Source organism: Hyperolius riggenbachi, chromosome 6 (genome assembly GCF_040937935.1).
Source record: "Hyperolius riggenbachi isolate aHypRig1 chromosome 6, aHypRig1.pri, whole genome shotgun sequence".
Classification (NCBI taxonomy): Eukaryota; Metazoa; Chordata; class Amphibia; order Anura; family Hyperoliidae; genus Hyperolius; species Hyperolius riggenbachi.
In genome coordinates this window covers 111,421,507-111,446,614 of record NC_090651.1, presented here as the reverse complement: position 1 = coordinate 111,446,614, position 25,108 = coordinate 111,421,507, and the positions used below count along the sequence as shown (strand labels likewise).

The following is a 25,108-nucleotide window of genomic DNA, read 5'->3' as shown; positions in this document are numbered from 1 at the left end:
GGAGCACGTAAGCCAGCCCCTCTGGGACAACAACTTTGCTACAATATACCTGCCTGTTGCCACTCTTCTGCCTGCATGCAAGCAACATGGATCAGGTTGTCCAAACATGAACTTTGTTTATTTAGTAAGTGTTTTTCATTTCAAAGGCTGGATTGCTGTTTGTGCCTGTCAGATGCCAATATGGAACTCTTGCTTTACTAACCTTGCTTTGCATGGAACTGTGCTTTTTTTATGCTTCCTGCTGTTGGTGAATCAGGCTGTTGTTATACAGACCAAATCACATAGATGTATGATCACCAGACCTGCTGTGGCTGTGCTCCTTCATGGCATTGATGCAAACGTGTGTGACTTGCTGGAGGATTGCTGAATCTTTTTCTATTGAGTGCTTGAGCCTTGTTAACCATATGGATTTATCTGTGTCTCCCTGTTCTCATTAACGCATGTGCATGCTAACTTTCATCCCAAAATCAGTGACACGGTTACTGTACAGCTGGATTATCATTCTACAGGGGTCTTTTAGGTCCCATCATTCATTACCAGTGGAGGTATAGACTCAACAGTGGAGTTTGCTGTAGAGGGTCGAGGGTCCAGGCCGGGGAGGTTGCTGGGGGTGCGGGGCGGGCACATTTTTAATAATGTTTTTTAATGTTATATACATTTGGATTAATAAAGTATTTTTTTTAATATAGTAATCAATTATCTGTGATTTGTGCTCAACCGGGTCATACCCACTTTTTTCTTCTATCTCACTATTTTCTGATAACATTGGAATTTCAGAAGTGAGTACCAATATCCCTGAAGGTCAATGTCCTCCCTTGTAATAATTTGTCTGGTTGGATTGTGGTTCCTGATGCCTATAGTACCTTGCAGAAACTCCAATGGAAGTTTCTACAGCATGCTGTGTTTTTGATGCCCTCAGAAGCGGTTCCAGCTTCAGATTCTTGGTGGGGCACACAGGGAGCAGAACGGATGGCTGGTGGGGCCCACTGCAGCACAGGACAATAACTACAATTCATTGGGCCCAAAAGCAAACCTTTGATGGGGCCCCCCCAGTCTTCACACCCCTCCCCTTGATGCCCTTAGAGATGTCTCGAACCTGCGATTTTAGGTTCGCGAACCTCGAACGCGAACGTCTGCGAAAAGAGAAGAAAGAGAGGAGGTGGCAGCAGGCCTGCCTGCAAGCTATAGAGGTGTCACAACTAGGTTTGCTGCACAGCCATGTACTCCCTGCTTGCCAGCGGTCAGCAGGTTGACCCAATGTGCTGTATAAGTAATGTACCTGCCCTGACCATGCTTTGCAGACCAGGCATCCGTGGTCAGATGGACCCTTGAGCCAACGCTGTGTGCCAGAGATGACATCACTTGCCTTTCAACTTCATGGTACAGTTTAGCCAACACCTTTTTTGAGAAATAATTGCGGCCTGGTATCTTCCACTGCGGTGTCCTAATGGCCACAAATTTTTGGAAGGCCTCAGAGTCCACCAGCTGGTATGGTAACACCTGGCGAGCTAACAGTTCCGCCAAGCCATCTGTCAGACGCCTGGCATGGGAGTGACTGGCAGACATTGGCTTCTTCCGCTCAAAGATTTCCTTCACGGACCCTTGGCTGCTGTGGGCAGAGGAGCCGGAACCGCTCAAGGTGAGAGTCGGAGTAGAGGAGGGTGGCTGTGAAGGTGCAAGGGAGAAAGTGGCTGAAGATGCTGCACCTGAAGGAGGAAGAGGAGGCGGAGGGTGGCTTTGCTTTTGTTTGCTGTCATCATGTCTATTAGGATCCCACGTGACATCCATGGCAGTATCATCAATATCGTCAACATCATAATCATCCTCCACAGCTTCGCTTGTATCATAAACCTCATAAACTGCACCAACAGCAGGTACTTAATCATCCTCACACCTTACGTCCATAGTGACACCTAACTCAGGCATATGAGGTGGTGTAACTTGCTTAGCGCATTCATCTTGTTGTAAAAATAATAGCTGTGAATCAGTTAATTTCCCACCAGATAACTCCTGCGAAGTGTCAAATGGAGTGGATGTGGTGCTTGTAGTAGCACTGGTGGCTGTGGAAGATGAGGTGTTCTGTGTTAAATAGTCAGCTACGTCCTGACAATCTTGGGAGTTGATGGCATGTGCCTTCTGAACACTGTACTTTGGTTCAGGGCCACACAAAATCACGTCAGCACGACCTCGAACAGACCTTTCGGGTGGCCTGCCTCTGGCTCTGCCTCTGCCTGTTGTTTTGTCCATATTGGGGGGGATGAAGTGAAAGGTATGACTTGACTAATACAATGTGCAGTCACACAGGTGCAGTGAAAAGGTATGCAGTAACTGCTGGTATAACAATGTGCAGTCACACAGGTGCTGTACAAATGGATGCAGTAGCTGCTAATATAAAATACAATGATCGGTCACACAGATGCAGTGAAAGGTATGCAGTGACTGCTGGTATAACAATAACAATGTGCAGTCACACAGGTGCAGTGAAAGGTATGCAGTGACTGCTGGTAGAACAACGTGCAGTCACACAGGTGCAGTGAAAGGTATGCAGTGACTGCTCTCAGAACAATGCGCAGTCACACAGGTGTAGTGAAAGGTATATACTGACTGCTGGTATAATACAATGTGCAGTCAAAGGTGCAGTGAACAGGTATGCAGTGACTGGTATATAAAACTGCGTGCTGTCACATAGGTGCAGTCAAAGGTATACAGTGACTGGTATTACAATACAATGTGCAGCTATCACACACACAAGTGCAGTTAACAGGTATGCACGAACTGGTATATAAAACAGCGTGCGGTCACACAGCTGCAGTGAACAGGTATGCAGTGACTGGTATATAAAACTGCGTGCTGTCACACAGGTGCAGTGAAAGGTATACAGTGACTGGGATTACAACACAATGTGCAGCTGTCACACAGGTGCAGTTAACAGGTATGCACGGACTGGTATATAAAGCAGTGTGCGGTCACACAGGTGCAGTGAACAGGTATGCAGTGACTGGTATATAAAACTGGGTGCTGTTACACAGGTGCAGTGAAAGGTATACAGTGACTGGTATTACAATACAATGTTCAGCTGTCACACACACAGGTACAGTGAAAAGGTAGGCACTGAAGGTGCTGGGCATGGCACAGTATAGCAATTAGCAAGGGCCAGCTGTAACAGACAGGGCTGCATATGCAAGTGTCAGTGGGCCACGCAAAAAAAAAAAAAACACATCACAAGAACATTAGCTCTCAAAAGAGCTGTTTTGGTGGTACTTTTCAGCAATAAATATCAGCAAGGAGCAAGCTAACAGACGTCCTAACTATCGCTTTCCCTATCTCTCCAATGTCTCTCCCTTCCCTCACTAATTATATCTAGAGATGGCCCGAACCTCCGATTTTCGGTTCGCGAATGTCCACACCGCTGAGCCCAGGTGGTGGCGGCCGACTGAGTGTTAAGTGTGGTGCCAGAATCCGAGCAGGAGGAGGAAGATATGTCACGCTTCCGTGCGGAAGCTGAGAAAGATGAGGTGTTCTGTGTTAAATAGTCAACTACATTCCTGACAATATTGGGGGTTGATGGCACGTGCCTTCTTCTGAACACTGTACTTTGGTCGAGGGCCTCACAAAATCACGAAAGCGCGACCTCGAACAGACCTGCCAGGTGGCCTGCCTCTGCCTTTTGTTTTGTCCTTATTGGGGGGGATGAAGTGAAAGGTATGCACTGACTTGACTAATACAATGTGCAGTCACACACGTGCAGTTAACAGGTATGCACGTAGTGGTATATCACACTGCGTGCACTGACGTAGGTAGGTGGGCGCACTGAACACAACAGGTAGGTACTGTATATGCAGTAATGGGTATTACAATGTGCACCAGTCACACACAGACAGGTAGCGGACAGGCACAGTGACACTGCGTGCGCTCAGCTCACGTAGGTAGGTGGGTGGACTGTGAACAGGTAGGTAGGTATATGCAGTAATGGGTATTACAATGTGCACCTGTCACCCACAGACAGGTAGCGGACAGGTACAGTGACACTGTGCGGGTGTTCACTGTGCACCCACCTACGTGAGTAGGTGGGTGCACAGTGAACAACAGGTAGGTATATAATAATAATAATTGCAGTATTTGTATAGTGCCTTTCTCCTGTCGGACTCAAAGCGCTTGCGAGGCAGCCACTAGAGCGCACTCAGTAGGCAGTAGCAGTGTTAAGGAGACTTGCCCAAGAAACACCTTACTGAATAGGTGCTGGCTTACTGAACAGGCAGAGCCGAGATTTGAACCCAGGTCTCCTGTGTCAGAGACAGAGCCCTTAACCATTACACTATCCAGCCACCGGCTGCAGTCATGGGTAATGTGCACCTGTCACACACACAGGTAGTCACTGGATGTGCTGGGCCTGGCAGTGGCACACACAGTATGAATTATCAAGGCTGTCTATGCAACATAAGTGTCAGTGGGACACACAGAAAAAAAATAGATCACAAGAACAAGATGGCTCTCAAAAGAGCTGTTGAGGGGTGCTATTTTAGCAATAAGAATCAGCAAGGAGCAAGCTAAGAAGCCTTCAAGAGCCTAACTAATCTTTCCCTATGAGAAAGTCTGCAGCAGCTGTCCCTTCTCTAATTACTGCAGGCACATGAGTAAGTAAAATGGCCGGTGATGCCTGCGTTTTATAAGGGGGGAGTGGCTCCAGGAGGGAGTGTAGCCTGATTGTCTACAATGTGCCTGCTGACTGTGATGTAGAGGGTCAAAATTGACCCTAATGGTGCACTATGGGGGGCGAACTGAACTTCCGGTAAAGTTTGCGGTTCTCCGCAATCGCGAACCCCTGGAAGTTCACATGGAACTGTTCGCCGGCGAACCGTTTAGGCCATCTTTCTCTAATTACAGAAGCAGACAGAGTGAGAAAATGGCTGATGCTGCTGCCTTATATAAGCACGATGGGCCGTATGGATAGATTTTTGTGACTCTGATAAATGCACTAACTACTTATCATGACTGGCGTAATATTCAAGTCATTTATATGAATAATGGAACAAAGGGACCATATCTCTATTAAGCCGTTATATCCCTAAGCGTTACCTAGGGTGATAGCGCAATAAGACCTAAGTACCTCACGAGTGTGAGGATCCTGGTGCCCTACCCCTCCCTCCCCCCCCCCCTGTTCCCCACCCCCCCTTTTTTCCATAAACCTCAACCTGATGTTCCTATTCCCCCCCAGGCTCTCCACTTCCTCCCATTCCCCACTCCTGTCTCTCTTTACCCTCTCCCTCCTTCCCAAGTCCGTTTACACATGCACCATAAACACTTCCATTGAAGGTTGAATTGGTAAATATGGACTTGCTCTCATCTACATATTAATGTGACGTGTAGGCCCAACTGCTACACCTAATCTTGTTCATGTCTTTTATTGCATGCCGACACTTTATGTCAGAGGAGTCAAGTGTATATACAATTTCTTGTTTGCACAACCAATTGCACTACTATCTGTGTTTTGTTATACCTGTTTTAAAAAATTAATTAAAAAAAATGATTTTTGAAAAAAAAAAAAAAATAATGCGGCCATGTGTACCCCAAATAAAAAGTGTTTAAACAACAAATTCAGATTTTCAAAACCTCCTCTGAGGTCCTTTGTGCAGTAGAAATTGGGCTAGCGGTACTTAAACACACCAGTAACTTAAAAAATAATTAAATGGCTCTTAAGCCTAAGCCTAGAACCATCTTTTCTAAAATTCTTAGTAAAAGAAGCATGAAATTGCACTTTACAAACCTTAAATGCATAAGTGATTTGTGTAGGAAATTGGTTCCCGCATGAGTGCATTGCCAATCTGCTGGCTTGGATTTACACTTGTGTTTCATCACACTGAAAGCCGGCATTCTGTAACTAGCTTCTAATCATTTCATACATGTGCCTGTGTCTGCAGCAGCAGCTCTTTCATGTGTGAGGCTTTTCATGAATTCTTTATTGTGCACGGTGGTCATGCAGGCTCCACAGTGATATCCACAAAGGAAGACTAAAGCTTGAGACAGACATATGAGGGATGTAATACATGTAGGCATGACCTGTCTTTGGGCTGCTGTCAGCAGACACAAGAATGCCTCTACTTATTGCTAAGTAGGAGGGAGTGGAGACAAGCAAGAGGGTATCCTAACCTCTGTCCTGTCAAGGTGTGAGACTTATGTAAGCTGCCCTATTTATTTCCTTTTAAACAATACCAGTTGCCTGGCAGTGCTGCTGATCTTTCTGGTCAACAGGGACTAAATCAAATCTCACACCTGAAACAAGCATGCGGCTAATCTTGTCATATTTGTCATAGACAACTGATTTGCATATGCTTGTTCAGGGTCTATGACTGAAAGTATTAGAGGCAGATGGTCAGCAGGACAGGCAGGGAATGTGCAATATTTAAAAAGAAACAAACATGTCAGCTTCCATATCCCTCTCACCTCGGATTCCCTACACAATAAAAATGTTTTTTTTTTCCTTCTTTCAATCAGTTTTCTTGATTGATTGTATTGTTTAACCACTTGAGGACCTAGGGCTTTCTACCCCTTAAGGACCGGCCACTTCTTTTCCATTCAGACCACTGCAGCTTTCACGGTTTATTGCTCGCTCATACAACCTACCACCTAAATGAATTTTGGCTCCTTTTCTTGTCACTAATAAAGCTTTCTTTTGGTGCTATTTGATTGCTCCTGCGATTTTTACTTTTTATTATATTCATCAAAAAAGACATGAATTTTGGCAAAAAAATGATTATTTTAACTTTGTGCTGACATTTTTCAAATAAAGTAAAATTTCTGTATACATGCAGCGCGAAAAATGTGGACAAACATGTTTTTGATAAAAAAAAAACCCATTCAGTGTATATTTATTGGTTTGGGTAAAAGTTATAGCGTTTACAAACTATGGTGCAAAAAGTGAATTTTCTCATTTTCAAGCATCTATGACTTTTCTGACCCCCTGTCATGTTTCATGAGGGGCTAGAATTCCAGGATAGTATAAATACCCCCCAAATTACCCCATTTTGGAAAGAAGACATCCCAAAGTATTCACTGAGAGGCATAGTGAGTTCATAGAAGATATTATTTTTTGTCACAAGTAAGCGGAAAATGACACTTTGTGAGAAAAAAAAAAAAAAAAAAGTTTTCATTTCTTCTAACTTGCGACAAAAAAAAATGAAATCTGCCACGGACTCACCATGCCCCTCTCTGAATACCTTGAAGGGTCTACTTTCCAAAATGGGGTCATTTGTGGGGTGTTTACTGTCCTGACATTTTGGGGGGTGCTAAATTGTAAGCACCCCTGTAAAGCCTAAAGGTGCTCATTGGACTTTGGACCCCTTAGCGCAGTTAGGCTGCAAAAAAGTGCCACACATGTGGTATTGCCGTACTCAGGAGAAGTAGTATAATGTGTTTTGGGGTGTATTTTTACACATACCCATGCTGGGTGGGAGAAATATCTCTGTAAATGACAATTTGTTAATTTTTTTTACACACAATTGTCCATTTACAGAGATCTTTCTCCCACTCAGCATGGGTATGTGTAAAAATACACCACAAAACACATTATACTACTTCTCCTGAGTACGGCAATACCACATGTGTGGCACTTTTTTGCACCATAACTGCGCTAAAGGGCCCAAAGTCCAATGAGTACCTTTAGGATTTCACAGGTCATTTTGAGAAATTTCGTTTCAAGACTACTCCTCACGGTTTAGGGCCCCTAAAATGCCAGGGCAGTATAGGAACCCCACAAATGACCCCATTTTAGAAAGAAGACACCCCAAGGTATTCCGTTAGGAATATGGTGAGTTCATAGAAGATTTTATTTTTTGTCAAAAGTTAGCGGAAAATGACACTTTGTGAAAAAACACAATTAAAATCAATTTCCGCTAACTTGTGACAAAAAATAAAATCTTCTATGAACTCGCCATACTACTAACGGAATACCTTTGGGTGTCTTCTTTCTAAAATGGGGTCATTTGTGGGGTTCCTATACTGCCCTGGCATTTTAGTGGCCCTAAACCGTGAGGAGTAGTCTTGAAACGAAATTTCTCAAAATGACCTGTGAAATCCTAAAGGTACTCATTGGACTTTGGGCCCTTTAGCGCAGTTAGGGTGCAAAAAAGTGCCACACATGTGGTATCGTCATACTCGGGAGAAGTAGTACAATGTGTTTTGGGGTGTATTTTTACACATACCCATGCTGGGGGGAGAAATACCTCTGTAAATGGACAATTGTGTGTAAAAAAATCAAAAGATTGTCATTTACAGAAGTATTTCTCCCACCCAGCATGGGTATGTGTAAAAATACACCCCAAAACACATTATACTACTTCTCCCGAGTACGGCGATACCACATGTGTGGCACTTTTTTGCACCCTAACTGCACTAAGGGGCCCAAAGTCCAATGAGTACCTTTAGGATTTCACAGGTCATTTTTGTTTCAAGACTACTCCTCACGGTTTAGGGCCCCTAAAATGCCAGGGCAGTATAGGAACCCCACTAATGACCCCATTTTAGAAAGAAGACACCCCAAGGTATTCCGTTAGGAGTATGGTGAGTTCATAGAAGTTTTTATTTTTTTGTCACAAGTTAGCGGAAATTGATTTTAATTGTTTTATTTCACAAAGTGTCATTTTCCGCTAACTTGTGACAAAAAATAAAATCTATGAACTCACCATACTCCGTACGGAATACCTTTGGGTGTCTTCTTTCTAGAATGGGGTCATTTGTGGGGTTCCTATACTGCCCTGGCATTTTAGGGGCCCTAAACCGTGAGGAGTAGTCTTGAAACCAAATGTCGCAAAATGACCTGCGAAATCCTAAAGGTACTCATTGGACTTTGGGCCCCTTAGCGTACTTAGGGTGTAAAAAAAAGTGCCACACATGTGGTACTGCCGTACTCAGGAGAAGTAGTATAATGCGTTTTGGGGTGTATTTTTACAAATACCCATGCTAATTGGGAGAAATATCTCTGTAAATGACAATTGTTTGATTTTTTTACACACAATTGTCCATTTACATAGAAATTTCTCCCACCCAGCATGGGTATGTGTAAAAATACACCCCAAAACACATCATACTACTTTTCCTGAGTACGGCGGTACCACATGTGTGACACTTTTTTGCAGCCTAGGTGCGCTAAGGGGCCCAACGTCCTATTCACAGGTCATTTTGAGGCATTTGTTTTCTAGACTACTCCTCGCGGTTTAGGGCCCCTAAAATGCAAGGGCAGTATAGGAACCCCACAAGTGACCCCATTTTAGAAAGAAGACACCCCAAGGTATTCCGTTAGGTGTATGGTGAGTTCATAGAAGATTTTATTTTTTGTCACAAGTTAGTGAAAAATGACACTTTGTGAAAAAAACCCAATAAAAATCAATTTCCGCTAACTTTTGACAAAAAATAAAATCTTCTATGAACTCGTAATACACCTAACAGAATACCTTGGGGTGTCTTTTTTTCTAAAATGGGGTCACTTGTGGGGTTCCTATACCGCCCTGGCATTTTACAGGCCCAAAACCGTGAGTAGTCTGGAAACCAAATGTCTCAAAATGACTGTTCAGGGGTATAAGCATCTGCAAATTTTGATGACAGGTGGTCTATGAGGGGGAGAATTTTGTGGAACCGGTCATAAGCAGGGTGGCCTTTTAGATGACAGGTTGTATTGGGCCTGATCTGATGGATAGGAGTGCTAGGGGGGTGACAGGAGGTGATTGATGGGTGTCTCAGGGGGTGGTTAGAGGGGAAAATAGATGCAATCAATGCACTGGGGAGGTGATCGGAAGGGGGTCTGAGGGGGATCTGAGGGTTTGGCCGAGTGATCAGGAGCCCACACGGGGCAAATTGGGGCCTGATCTGATGGGTAGGTGTGCTAGGGGGTGACAGGAGGTGATTGATGGGTGTCTCAAGGTGTGATTAGAGGGGGGAATAGATGCAAGCAATGCACTGGCGAGGTGATCAGGGCTGGGGTCTGAGGGCATTCTGAGGGTGTGGGCGGGTGATTGAGTGCCCTAGGGGCAGATAGGGGTCTAATCTGATAGGTAGCAGTGACAGGGGGTGATTGATGGGTAATTAGTGGGTGTTTAGGGTAGAGAACAGATGTAAACACTGCACTTGGGAGGTGATCGGACGTCGGATCTGCGGGCGATCTATTGGTGTGGGTGGGTGATCAGATTGCCCGCAAGGGGCAGGTTAGGGGCTTATTGATGGGTGGCAGTGACAGCGGGTGATTGATGGGCGGCAGTGACAGGGGGTGATTGATGGGTGGCAGTGACAGGGGGTGATTGATAGGTGATTGACAGGTAATCAGTGGGTTATTACAGGGGAGAACAGATGTAAATATTGCACTGGCGAATTGATAAGGGGGGGTCTGAGGGCAATCTGAGCGTGTAGGCGGGCGATTGGGTGCCCGCAAGGGGCAGATTAGGGTCTGATCTGATGAGTGACAGGTGGTGATAGGGGGTGATTGATGGGTAATTAGTGGGTGTTTAGAGGAGAGAATAGATGGAAACACTGCGCTTGGGTGGTGATCTGATGTCGGATCTGCGGGCGATCTATTGGTGTGGGTGGGTGATCAGTTTGCCCGCAAGGGGCAGGTTAGGGGCTGATTGTTGGGTGGCAGTGACAGGGGGTGATTGATGGGTGATAGGTGATTGGCAGGTGATCAGTGGGTTATTACAGGGAAGGCCAGATGTAATTAATGCACTGGCGAATTTATAAGGGGGGGTCTGAGGGCAATCTGAGCGTGTGGGCGGGTGATTGGGTGCCCGCAAGGGGCAGATTAGGGTCTGATCTGATAGGTAACAGTGACGGTTGGTGATAGGGGGTGATTGATGGGTAATTAGTGGGTGTTTAGAGAAGATAACAGATGTAAACAATACATTTGGGAGGTAATCTGACGGCGGGTTTGCGGGCGATCTAATGGTGTGGGTGGGTGATCAGATTGCCCGCAAGGGGCAGGTTAGGGGCTGATTGATGGGTGGCAGTGACAGGGGGTGACAGGGGGTGATTGATGGGTGATAGGTGATTGGCAGGTGATTGACAGGTGATCAGTGGGTTATTACAGGGAAGAACAGATGTAATTAATGCACTGGTGAATTGATAAGGGGGGGTCAGAGGGCAATCTGAGCGTGTGGGCGGGTGATTGGGTGCCCGCAAGGGGCAGATTAGGGTCTGATCTGATAGGTAAAAGTGACAGGTGGTAATAGGGGGTGATTGATGGGTAATTAGTGGGTGTTTAGAGGAGAGAATAGATGTAAACAATGGATTTTGGAGGTGATCTGATGTCGGATCTGCGGGCGATCTATTGGTGTGGGGGGGTGATCAGATTGCCCGCAAGGGGCAGGTAAGGGGCTGATTGATGGGTGGCAGTGACAGGGGGTGATTGACGGGTGATTGACAGGTGATCAGGGGGGATAGATGCATACAGTACATGGGGGGGGGGGTCTGGGGAGAATCTGAGGGGTGGGGGGGTGATCAGGAGGGAGCGGGGGGCAGGGGGGGATAAAAAAAAATAGCGTTGACAGATAGTGACAGGGAGTGATTGATGGGTGATTAGGGGGGTGATTGGGTGCAAACAGGGGTCTGGGGGGTGGGCAGGGGGGGGGTCTGATGGGTGCTGTGGGCGATCTGGGGCAGGGGGGGGGGGGGAAATCAGTGTGCTTGGTGCAGACTAGGGTGGCTGCAGCCTGCCCTGGTGGTCCCTCGGACATTGGGACCACCAGGGCAGGAGGCAGCCTGTATAATACACTTTGTAAACATTACAAAGTGTATTATACACTTTGTATGCGGCGATCGTCGGGTTAACATCCCGCCGGCGCTTCCGTATGGCCGGCGGGATGTTGCGGCGGGTGAGCGGCGCCAGGCGGAGGATCGCGTCACGGATGACGCGATCGCTCCGCCCATGCCCATACAAGGACCGCCGCCAATTGTCAATACGGCGGTCCTTGCGGCGTCCACTTCCCGGCCGCCAATTGTATATACGGCGGTCGGGAAGTGGTTAAAATATCAAACCAATTAACCATACACTATTCAATTTAAAAAAAAAAAAAATTGGTGCTACTATAGTTTGATTCCTACCTTTTCTTCTGCACCTCCATACTGGCACATTATGTCCATGGACCTTCTTGTTCCTCAACATCACTGGTCCATCACACTTGTGGCAAATGAAAGCTTCAGTGAAAACGATTTACCTGTAGAAGCTTTAGTTTCTGATCTAGAGCTACCAGTAGCTTCCACCATGTTAAACCAATGCACTATTCAAAAACTGGTTGTTTTTGCCGTTGAAACAAAATCTACTACAGTAGTCAATGTAATGACCCCTAAACTATGTTCTGGGTTGTAAATGAAAGCTTCAGTGAAAACTGTTTACCTGTAGGTGCTTTAGTTTCTGATCTAGAGCTAACAGTAGCTTTCGCCATGTTAAACCAATGCACCAAGGCCCCATGTGTCCTGAGGAGGCATGTTGTACACGTGAAACAGCTGTCGACTGAAGGGGCATCAGTTGTAGCTGTTCTTTATGGCCTAAATAATGAAGACTTGCTTGGAGAGTGCCGGAGTCCCTTCATTGTTTCTTATTCAAGATCATGACAACTTTTCTTCATTGTGCACCATTCCAGTAAAATGCAAGTTCTTGTAGGAGACAAAAAAGGCACAGAGAGACCGGGAGCCCGATCTGGTGTATTATCTCAGGGACACCAGAATATGTGTATAGTAATAAGAAATATACTCACAAAGTTGGGTTGCTATATATACGCAACCACTTTTGATCGCATGTGAGGAAGTACCGTCCTCACTCGGCCTTGCTTCTAGCAGTGGGATTGGTCGCAGCTCCAAAAGAAAAAAATGCCACTGGAAGAACCTTCCAAATGTGCTTTCCCCTATGCAGGGGTACGATGAATTAGGAGAAGGGTAGGAGGCGCCCGTGGACGTGTAGCTTTAAACTTTATATCAATTCAGATAAAGTACTTAGGTTCCTACCTTAGAGTAGTATAACTCACACATATAGTAATGGTTGAAGTTTCTGAAGCTTTATTGGGGCACAAATGACAACGCGTTTCGCGGCCGAGCCGCTTCCTCAGGTCTATAGGTGTGCCTTTAAATACAATATGGCAACAATCAGGATAGACATACCACTAAACAATGGTGTCATTATAAAAACATTCGGGATAGACATACCATTAAACAACAATATAGTTATAAAAATGACAATAAATAATAAATGCATAATACCAATACAAAGAACTACATACATATATATATATAATGGGTAAAAGGTTAAAAAGGTTAAAGAATTGGGAGTATGGCATACAAACATATGGATACACGTGTGCGCCCGCACAAACGTAAGGAACAATATGTGCACACTACCCACGTACATCTACACATAATTATCCATGTGTTCACAGTTCATATCTATGCAAAATAGGCTAAAAGCTAAAACACCAGGGGGAGTATAACCTCGGTTCCCAAGCAAAACTTCTGAGGGTCAGGGATTCCCACAAAAAAGGGGCATACATGGAGATAGTTTAGTATATATGAACGGGATATGTGGTGGAGAGGTGGGGGGAGTAGGCCTAGTCTTGTTCAAAATTCACATTTAGTATTATTGCCTAGGAGGGCAGGATGCTGCCACTGGGGGACGAGATGGAATGGTAGAAAACCGGAGAGATCTCCCCGGAGGGAAGAGGGGTTAAAACTGCCCAGGGGTAATGTATAGAGAGGTAATGAGAATAGGGAGCTTACCTAAAGAAGTCACGTCTGATTCCTGAGCGCCATACAGCGCTGCACGTGGAACGGCGCTGACTAAATAGCTGGACGTGTGCGCTGAGCAGGAGCCCCAGTGAGGTCACCGGGGGGGCGCGGGGCGAGGATCCCTATGCGTCATGACGCAAGGTTCGCGTACCAAGAGGGGATCCCTCGTGTTGAATCTGGGGGGCGTGGCATCACGCCACATACGTCAGGGCATGGGGATGTCCTGTAAACACGCAGGGATGCGTGCTGAGTGAAACGTGCTATAGAGCACGATGTATAGGCCGGTGGCCATATTAGAGAAGTCCTAAGGAGGCGGCCATTTTGGGGAGGGCCCACGGCGTGACCTAGAGCACGAGTGGCGGCCGTGCCAGCCATGTTGATGGAGACACATGGGGGCAGCCATATCGTGGTGGGTCAGGGAATAATTTAAAATATAGGTATTACAAAAAATTGTGGAAATTAGGATATATTGTGTTAAATCCAGTATATATGAACTGGATATAAATGGAAGTAATCCTAATGGCAGTATATAGACACATAGATGGATGCATATAATACAATATAATACAAAATAATACAAAACATACACTTCTTCAGCCAGTATAAGATAAGACAATTAGAAGTTAGACAGAAATATGAAACAGTATAAAATTACAATAGTGGAAGTAATGGGGCCATGATCGTACAGTAGAGGTGTATAACGTAAATAGGATAGCTGTACACAAGTATATTATGTATTACACCCGCCCAAACCGTCCACATTTATGTTTAGGAATGCTGGGAGTGTAAAGGGGCGGAGAGGATACTGGGTAGTGTCGCTGGAGTAAATTGCTGAAGACGGGGCTACTTTCTGGAGTAGAACCTTATATGTGGGAATTCCTGAGTGGATCGACTGGGGGCAGGAAGGGGGGTCTCGGCTATAGGAGGTCAAATATCAGATACCAAGTTTGGGCCTAGGGGAGGGTGAAAGGGGACCAGGAAAGGGGGGGGGATGGGAGGAGAGGGCGAGGGGAGGGGGATTGGGGGAAGGACAAGGACAAAAGGAAGGGGGGGGGGGATAGGGGGAAGGACAAGGACAAAAAGGGGGGGGGGATTGGGGGAAGGATGGCTATGAGAGGCCGTAATGGGGCTGTGGATCACTAAAGGAAAAGTGTCTTCTCATTACATGTTGTGTTCTAGACATATATTCAAGCCCTCAGGTTGTAGTGTGTTCAATCGGAATACCCAATACATTTATCTTCTTTTTAGCTTTCCATGTCTGTCCTGGGTGTCCTCGGGGATATGTTCAATGGGGCAGATGCTGGTATTGTCAGTGCTCTGTCCATGTTGAATTTTGTAATGCCTAGAGAGACCATGTTTCATGTAGCCGTTCTCGATGTTCCGCCTGTGTTGGCCCCATCTTGTTCTTAATGGTTGGGTCGTACGGCCTACGTATTGCAGTCCACAAGGACAGGTTACTACATAGATAACGAAGTCTGTGCCACAGTTCATTTTTTGCTTTATCGAAAAGCTCTCTCCTGTGGTTGTAGATTGGAAGTTCTGTTCACCTCTTTGGATCCTATTACAGCATAGACATCTCGGATGGTTGCATCCTGATATTTCCCCCTGGTTACCATAGCATTGGCCACTCATGTCCTCAGGTCCTGGAATGTTCTTTATCCTACTAGGGGCTACTTGTGCCTTTAGGTTTTTGGCCCTGCGGAAAACACATTTCGGTCTGTCCGACAATTCTCTTCTCAGATAGGGATCTTTCAATAGGAGAGGCCAATGCCTTTTAAGTGCAGTTTTGATTGGATTATGTTGATTAGAAAATCTAGTGATAAAGTTGGGTTCTTTCTGTGTTTGTGCTTTCTGCTTTGTTGTAATTTTCAAAAGGTCCTTGCGGTTCATAGCTCTAGCTTTCCTCTTTGCGTCCTTTATTACTCCATTTGGGAAATTCTTTTCTCTGAACTTTCTGGATAGGATTTTTGCTTGTTCATCATAGGTCTTGGCGTCTGTGCAGTTCTTCCGGATTCGCAGGAATTGCCCATAGGGAATGTTAGTTTTCCATGCTTTATAGTGATTACTTTTATAGTCTATATAGGAGTTAGAGTCCACAGACTTGAAGAAATTTTTCGATTTGATTTTATGGTTTTCGTGGTAGAGGACCACGTCTAGATATTCGATCTGGAGATCACTAAAGTTGGAGGTAAAGGTTATCCCCCAATCATTGTTATTGATGTAGTCCTTGAAGGCGTGGATGGAGGGAGTTTCCCCCTGCCATATTAAAATCAGATCGTCAATATACCTCCTATAATATACGATATTCCCATTAAATGGGTTGGAAGGCCCCAGCAGTAATAGTTCCAGAAGGCCCATGGTCAGGTTGGCATAACTGGGTGCAAAGCTCGCTCCCATGGCAGTTCCCCTCCTCTGTAGGAAAATGGTTCCCATGAATTGAAAGAAATTATGACTGAGTATGAAAGATATAGATCGTATGAGGAAGAATTTTTGTTTAGAAGGCATGTTCTTGTCATGGTTAAGGAAGTGCCACACGGCTGCTAGGCCTATACGGTGGTGTATGTTAGAGTATAGGGCTGAAACATCTAGGGTGACCCATTTGTAGTCGTCCTTCCACTGTATATCTTCTAATTCTCTCAACAGCTGGGTCGAATCTTTCAGGTACGAGGGTAATTCCTGCACATATGGTTGAAGATGTAGGTCTACCAGTTCTGACAAATGTGAAGTTAGAGATCCAATGCCTGCGATGATGGGGCGTCCAGGCGGGTTGGATAGAGTTTTATGGATTTTTGGCAGGTGGTAGAAGTGTGCCATATTGGGATTTGGTATCAGAATATATTCTTTTTCGTTTTTACTAATAATCCCCTCTTCATATGCCCATATGACCAATTTGCTGAGGGCTTCTGAGTATTCTTTAGATGGATCTTCACTTAAGGTCTCATAGTATTCTTTATCACTGAGGATCCTCTGTGCTTCTTTAAGGTAGTCAATTTTGTCCATTACCACTATTCCTCCTCCTTTGTCTGCTTGCTTGATTACAATATCTCGGTTTTTTTCCAGGTTTTTAATAGCTGAATTTTCGGCTTTGGTTAGGTTATGATTAGTAGTTTTCCTTTCCATTTTCTTAAAGTCATCCAAAACTAATGAATAGAAGCTCTCAATGTATGGTCCTCTTTGATTAGTTGGATAGAATGTGGATTTGTTCTTTAGGTTAGTATGTATATACTTCTCCAGAGCCATAGTTTCTTGATCTATAACTATCGTCTGGTTGTCATTATCGGTATTCAGGATGATAGGTGTCGTCGTCCGATTTCCGGTGGTCGTATTTCCTTGTATCCTCTTCATTGCGAAGTATCTTTTCAGAGTGAGCTTTCTGATGAAAGCATTCAGATCTACGAATAACTCGTATAGGTTAGCTGGTTTCGTCGGACAGAATGAGAGTCCCCTGCTTAATACGTTCTCCTCTGTATGGCTCAGTATGTATGAAGATAAATTGAAAATTGGCTTCCTGTCCTTCGTAGAGGATTCTGTTTGTTTGGTTATATTGACAGTTTTCGATTTGCTTTTTTTGCCACCTCTTTTTCCCCTCTTTCTGGGCTTGGGGCCGGTCTCTTTGTGGCCCTCATGGGTGATGATATTATGAGAGGTGACAGGAAATCGATGGGATTGGGTATCCTTGGTCGTAATGGAGGTGTCTCTCCCATTATAGTGGGCAGTTCTAAAAAAGAAGATGATGAAGTTCCTCCTGTAATGTTGGACCCTGAGCTGCTATTGGGTTCTTGTGTGGGTGGATAGTAGTCCGTGATTTGTTTATTTGGTATTTTGGGGCCCTTTTCTGATCGTCTATTCAATCTTGGAATTTTCGTCCTGTTGGATTCCATCTTTTTGGATACAGCTGCGGGTTGCCGAGATGACAATGATGATAGGTCCTCTATTAGGTCCACATTCACTTTGGGTAACGCGTTCGAGGCTTCCAATGTCGAATCGTCTGGTATTCTACTATACGTACTTAGGTCCAAAAGTTCATCTGACTGTTGTAACTGGGTCTCTATTAAGGTCAATGACTGGGATTTCTCTTTATCTGGTTCTGGTGCCAGAGGGGTGCTAAATACTTCGCCCTCATCTGATTGTACCGATTTTCCTTCCGACCGTTGGCCGGACTTCCTGGGGGTAGAGGCATTGTTCCTATAATCCTGCATTGTCTCTGTGGTCTTGACCCTTTGTATCGGGTTCTTCAGGTTGACCAGTGGTGGATATTCCCAGTGATGTCTAGGTCTTTTTGACTCCGGCTGTTCCTTGCGTGGAGGCAGTTTTTGGTCCCGATGAGACTTCCTCCTTTTGGTAATCTTGTGATGCGCTCCGGGAAGTTGATATCTAGAGCGTGGTGTGTGTGGAGTATTAGTTAGTTTTTCCTGGGCATTTTCCTTACGTATATTGGTAGTCTGTGGTTCTTCACATATAGGTCTGGTTTGATGGAGCTGTGTTGGACCTTCTAGGCCTTCCTCTTGCAAGGGTCTTACGTCCTGCGGTGGATGGTATCTGGGTCTGATAAATCTCTGTTTATTGTTCAAATATAGGTTCCTATCTCTATTTATTTTCTTGAGTTTGTTTTCTGATACCTCTAGTTCGAACCTATTCAATTTATTGTTCAGAATATGAGAGAAAGTCTTGTACTGATTGGTGTCGGTAAATTTTCCTAGGGCCACTTTATGTTCCTCTATTTGGGGTTTCAAGCCCTCTACTATGGATTTCCGTTTGTTACTAATGCGTTCCATCATCCCCCCTGAGCATGACTCCAAATAGTCATACCATTCAGCAGTAAATATAGGGTCATCTGGGAATGGGGACAATGTGGGCACCCGAAGACCCCCCGGCGAAATTTTTTCCTCAATGTATACTGATTGCATCTGGATATCAGCTAGATTAAAAAATTCAGTTTTTAAAAGTTTTTCTAGTGCAAAAAACATGGGGCTCAGATCGGGTATTACCCGTTCTGGATCTGATGGTGGTTGTTCTCCCTCCGTTTGTTGTTGTTCTGGTCGGAAATTATTGAGCTTAAACTGCTCTAATAGTTTCATCCGATGTGTGGTCCGATCCTCCAGTAGATCCATATCTTCTACAGGGTGGTCTACTACCGGGTAGTCTCTGTGTCCGACGGAGATGACGGCGTACCGGCGTTCCGTAAGTGAAGAGCAAGTTCTTGTAGGAGACAAAAAAGGCACAGAGAGACCGGGAGCCCGATCTGGTGTATCATCTCAGGGACACCAGAATATGTGTATAGTAATAAGAAATATACTCACAAAGTTGGGTTGCTATATATACGCAACCACTTTTGATCGCATGTGAGGAAGTACCGTCCTCACTCGGCCTTGCTTCTAGCAGTGGGATTGGTCGCAGCTCCAAAAGAAAAAAATGCCACTGGAAGAACCTTCCAAATGTGCTTTCCCCTATGCAGGGGTACGATGAATTAGGAGAAGGGTAGGAGGCGCCCGTGGACGTGTAGCTTTAAACTTTATATCAATTCAGATAAAGTACTTAGGTTCCTACCTTAGAGTAGTATAACTCACACATATAGTAATGGTTGAAGTTTCTGAAGCTTTATTGGGGCACAAATGACAACGCGTTTCGCGGCCGAGCCGCTTCCTCAGGTCTATAGGTGTGCCTTTAAATACAATATGGCAACAATCAGGATAGACATACCACTAAACAATGGTGTCATTATAAAAACATTCGGGATAGACATACCATTAAACAACAATATAGTTATAAAAATGACAATAAATAATAAATGCATAATACCAATACAAAGAACTACATACATATATATATATAATGGGTAAAAGGTTAAAAAGGTTAAAGAATTGGGAGTATGGCATACAAACATATGGATACACGTGTGCGCCCGCACAAACGTAAGGAACAATATGTGCACACTACCCACGTACATCTACACATAATTATCCATGTGTTCACAGTTCATATCTATGCAAAATAGGCTAAAAGCTAAAACACCAAGGGGAGTATAACCTCGGTTCCCAAGCAAAACTTCTGAGGGTCAGGGATTCCCACAAAAAAGGGGCATACATGGAGATAGTTTAGTATATATGAACGGGATATGTGGTGGAGAGGTGGGGGGAGTAGGCCTAGTCTTGTTCAAAATTCACATTTAGTATCATTGCCTAGGAGGGCAGGATGCTGCCACTGGGGGACGAGATGGAATGGTAGAAAACCGGAGAGATCTTCCCGGAGGGAAGAGGGGTTAAAACTGCCCAGGGGTAATGTATAGAGAGGTAATGAGAATAGGGAGCTTACCTAAAGAAGTCACGTCTGATTCCTGAGCGCCATACAGCGCTGCACGTGGAACGGCGCTGACTAAATAGCTGGACGTGTGCGCTGAGCAGGAGCCCCAGTGAGGTCACCGGGGGGGCGCGGGGCGAGGATCCCTATGCGTCATGACGCAAGGTTCGCGTACCAAGAGGGGATCCCTCGTGTTGAATCTGGGGGGCGTGGCATCACGCCACATACGTCAGGGCATGGGGATGTCCTGTAAACACGCAGGGATGCGTGCTGAGTGAAACGTGCTATAGAGCACGATGTATAGGCCGGTGGCCATATTAGAGAAGTCCTAAGGAGGCGGCCATTTTGGGGAGGGCCCACGGCGTGACCTAGAGCACGAGTGGCGGCCGTGCCAGCCATGTTGATGGAGACACATGGGGGCAGCCATATCGTGGTGGGTCAGGGAATAATTTAAAATATAGGTATTACAAAAAATTGTGGAAATTAGGATATATTGTGTTAAATCCAGTATATATGAACTGGATATAAATGGAAGTAATCCTAATGGCAGTATATAGACACATAGATGGATGCATATAATACAATATAATACAAAATAATACAAAACATACACTTCTTCAGCCAGTATAAGATAAGACAATTAGAAGTTAGACAGAAATATGAAACAGTATAAAATTACAATAGTGGAAGTAATGGGGCCATGATCGTACAGTAGAGGTGTATAACGTAAATAGGATAGCTGTACACAAGTATATTATATATTACACTGGCCCAAACCGTCCACATTTATGTTTAGGAATGCTGGGAGTGTAAAGGGGCGGAGAGGATACTGGGTAGTGTCGCTGGAGTAAATTGCTGAAGACGGGGCTACTTTCTGGAGTAGAACCTTATATGTGGGAATTCCTGAGTGGATCGACTGGGGGCAGGAAGGGGGGTCTCGGCTATAGGAGGTCAAATATCAGATACCAAGTTTGGGCCTAGGGGAGGGTGAAAGGGGACCAGGAAAGGGGGGGGGGATGGGAGGAGAGGGCGAGGGGAGGGGGATTGGGGGAAGGACAAGGACAAAAGGAAGGGGGGGGGGGGATAGGGGGAAGGACAAGGACAAAAAGGGGGGGGGGGATTGGGGGAAGGATGGCTATGAGAGGCCGTAATGGGGCTGTGGATCACTAAAGGAAAAGTGTCTTCTCATTACATGTTGTGTTCTAGACATATATTCAAGCCCTCAGGTTGTAGTGTGTTCAATCGGTGCCGAGTGTTGTTTGTTTTGCTAGATGCTGTAACTCCTTTTTCTATTGCCTGAGAAAGCGGGCACTGACCCGTTAAATGCGTTGCTTTGTTTTATCTCGAGTTCGTTAATATATAGACTGAATGTACAGTCGTGTTGTGCCTGCTTGGAGGAGGTAAGTCCACCACTGCCTCCTCTAATTACCAAATTTTTGGCTTTTAAGCTCATTTAAAACCCCTTTTATCCTTTTGGCACCTCTGTTCTCTCCTATATAATATTGTATCCACCCTGGGTGGAGGGTTGCGACCCTTTTCTACTATCTACAGAGAGCGACTTCTTATTCCTGAGTGGGGTCAGGATAATCTCCCCACCTGCCTTTACAGTGGTTGCCTATTGGTGACCCATACTTGTGAGTATAACAACTATTACTCTGTCATTATTCCCTTTGTCAATACATACTACACTATTGGGGCTCTTGGTGTTCCTCTGTTTATCTCGTCTACTGGTTTCAATGGCTAATCTTAAAATAGAAAGGCATGAGAGATGCAGCATGGAAGATTTATCAGGTGAGGAAGGAACCAAAAAGTTGTTTGTGTGTTTGTTTCTATGGCTAAGGTAGGAACAAAAATGATGGTAGAAATCATGCTAAAGTGGCACCAAAAATTGTCAGAAACAAATGTACATTTGATTCCTCTGTACAATCGATCTAAGCCTCTGGATCCTAACGAGGCTTCCCCTGTCCTCTGGTGTCCTGGCAGTCCAATGCTGCAGCAAGGTAAATATTTACCTACCGTGATCCTCAGCAGGCCTACTAGCAGCTCTTCATTCGGGTTAAGGCGGTAATAGCCAAACCTGCGAGTCCTTTGCACCTGCGCAGTAGAGCGGATCCGATCGGGCTATTTCCACCTTAACCCGAATGAAGAGCTGCTAGTGCGCCTGCGTAGGATCACGGTAGGTAAATATAGCTCTTGCCTGCGCACCCTTGTCAAGCTTGTCGTGGGAAGTTTTGGGGGAGCCAGCGCTGGATTCCCTGAAAGCTACAGAGGATGGGAAAGCCTCATTGGGACCCTGAGGCTTCCCCCTTCCGAGGTAAGTATCCCCAGAGGGTTTTTTTTCATTGTATGGTCTCCATCAGGGAAGTGGAACAGTGATTGGCAGAGAACATTTGCCTAATCAACATTAGGTGTTCTGAGCTTTTGTCCATGTATATCCAATTCTCTCCTGACAGAAAGTTGGTTAACCTCCCTGGCGTTCCGGGTAATGCGTACATAAGTACGCATTACCATTTTTGTTAAATATTTTTTTCCTTCTTGCTGTAGCTAGCGTATTGCTAGCTACTGCAGTACGCCATGTCGTCTGCGTCCGCCGGCCATACTTACGCGTCTGAGATCCCATGAGAAGCGTGACTTCCTATCGCCGCTTCTCCCGTCGCCATGGTGATGATCGGACATGACGTCATAATATCATGGGGAGCTCCGATCCTTCCCATTGCGCAGCCTAGTGGTGATTCGCCAGGCTGCGCTAGGCATTTCGGGGCGGGGACAGCCCCTTTAGCTGCGCATCGCAGCAGATCGGCGGCAAGCGGACAGAACATGTAGCTAGCAAAGTGCTAGTTACATGTTCTGAAAAAAAAAGTAAGTAAAAAGACCCTCCAGGGGCTGAGCAATCCTCCTTGGCGAGCTGAGCTCGTCCATACCACCAAGGAGGTTAATACCTTGATAGGGCAGACCCACCTCCCTCCTGAGTAAATATTAAACCTATAGGTTACCACGGTCATGGAGGGCAAGGGACAAGAAGCTACAGAGAATCTGACCTCATGGACACGGTTAGCAAAAATAACCCAACCTAAGTTATAACCATTACCCAATGATACACGTGATTAACTGATTCATTTGAAATGCATAATTTGCAATATGAGAACTCAGTTCTTTTCTAAATAATCCTACAGCCTCTGCATTGGTTGCAGGAGTACAATCATCCCATCCCCACGTTATCACTTTTTAACAAAGCAGTCCCTATTTCTCTGGACAGGTAGACTTTACATTGTCATCTTTCTAAATGTAATGGATTTTTTTTTTCAGGGAAATGTTATAACATTTTACATGATGCTTTGGGAAGAGGTATCCATATGGGAAAGCTCAATGAACTCTATGGAATCTGATTTTTTTTTCTTCTTTAAAAAGGGACTTTAGTCGAAAATGGGAAAAAATAAATCAATACATTGCAAAGTGAGGAGTTAAAAAATGGAAGAGAAATCATGAAAGGATTGATATTCACCATGTAATGTGTTTATAATGTTTGATCCACAATCAGTCTGCAAGTCATCATCTTTACTACTGACAGACAAGAAATAAAATAGACAGCACCAAATTCCATTGTTTATAACAACACCCACTAACATTGCGATAGGCTAAAAGGTTGTTTTTCTATAGATATACATATGCACACAGGGAGATACTGGTTGCTTGGCAGTTGGAAACAGCTGTTATTTCCCACAATGCAACAAAGTTCAGAGAAAAGAAACTGTCAGGACCTAGGTCATGACATCACACTGTGGGAGGGGTTCACCACAATATTAGCCATACAAATCCTCCTGATGATCTATTTGAGAAAAGGTAAAGATTTCTCATGGTAAATGGGAGTATCATCTACTGATTGGAATGAAGTTCAGTCCTTGGTTACAGTTTCTCTTTAAGCGTGGACCTTCTGTTTACTGCACTGAGCCACCTGTAGTAGTGCTTCTTGGTGTAGACAAAGCAATCCTGATAAGCAGTGATTGGGAATACCGCCAAGTCGAGGTTAATGAGGCAGGAATTAGAATAACACTGAGGTCCTATTCGTCTTTGACATTTACTAATCACCCAGATGGCAGTTTAGGATCTGCCAGCTATAGAGGAAATGGTTAAACCTCATAGTAAAGCCACACGGTGCCGTATGTGCAAGTAATTGTCTTCTGCCTGTCGATGGAAACACAGGATAGTGTGAAATGCTTCTGTTCAACAAGAAATAATAGAATCTGTGAAGTCTCGTATCTCCATAGAAACAAAGCAGAAATAATTTATGACCATGCTATACCATAAGCAGTAGTAAATGGATGGTGAAATGATTCACTGGGCTGCAGGTTCACTAAAGAGATGGAGGGTCAAATGAAGGACAGTTTAAAAGATCATCATTTCTGCACCTATACAGACAACAGGTTAAGGGTAGAGGAAGAGTGAATTAAACTGTTTTTCACTGAGCTGCTTTCAAGAGGTGGAGATAAATAATGGAGGCATATCTGTATCTATCATATCTTGTAATCCACAAGATCAAGAGCAAATGCTCTTTTTGAAGTATTTGTTTCTCCTTCAGCACTCATTCAGTTTAATTAAAATGTTCTCTGTGTGTTAATGTAAACAGAAGAAGCAGCATAATAATCCTGCCGTTACAGTATATCACCCCTCCTCAATACAACACCTCCCAGTATTTAATATTATCTCAGTATGTGGTTAGGTTACTCAGATCATAAGCAGTGGAATGGAGATGGGGTTATGCTGTGTTTTTTTGGTACCCAGTAAGACACTTTCTGACATTAAAGAGGAACTTCAGCCTAAACAAACATACTGTCATTAAGTTACATTAATTGTGTTAATTAAATTGATAGGAGTTATGTTAATTAAAATAGATAGGTAATATAATTTCTTACCCACCCTGTTTTAAAAGAACAGGCAAATGATTGATTTCATGAGGGCAGCCATCTTTTTGGTTGAAAGGAGGTGACATGGAGCATGATACACAGTTCCAACTGTCCTGTGTGCTGATCCCAGTTGCTAGGCAACGTGAATAACATAG

General features: G+C 44.7%; 2 long non-coding RNA genes across 2 annotated transcripts in view; one reads left to right on the top strand and one right to left on the bottom strand.

The window, feature by feature from the left end:
• The window catches only part of LOC137521041 (uncharacterized), a 72,848-nt gene that overhangs the window by 1,598 nt on the left and 46,142 nt on the right, over nt 1-25,108 (top strand). The gene's annotated exons all lie outside the window — the stretch shown is intronic.
• The window catches only part of LOC137521043 (uncharacterized), an 82,554-nt gene continuing 70,483 nt past the window's right edge, over nt 13,038-25,108 (bottom strand). The window contains exons 2-3 of the long non-coding RNA XR_011022002.1: nt 19,303-19,417; nt 13,038-13,096 (exon numbers count right to left, since the gene is read on the bottom strand). This is a non-coding gene — a long non-coding RNA (uncharacterized lncRNA). The remainder of the gene's footprint in view (nt 13,097-19,302; nt 19,418-25,108) is intronic.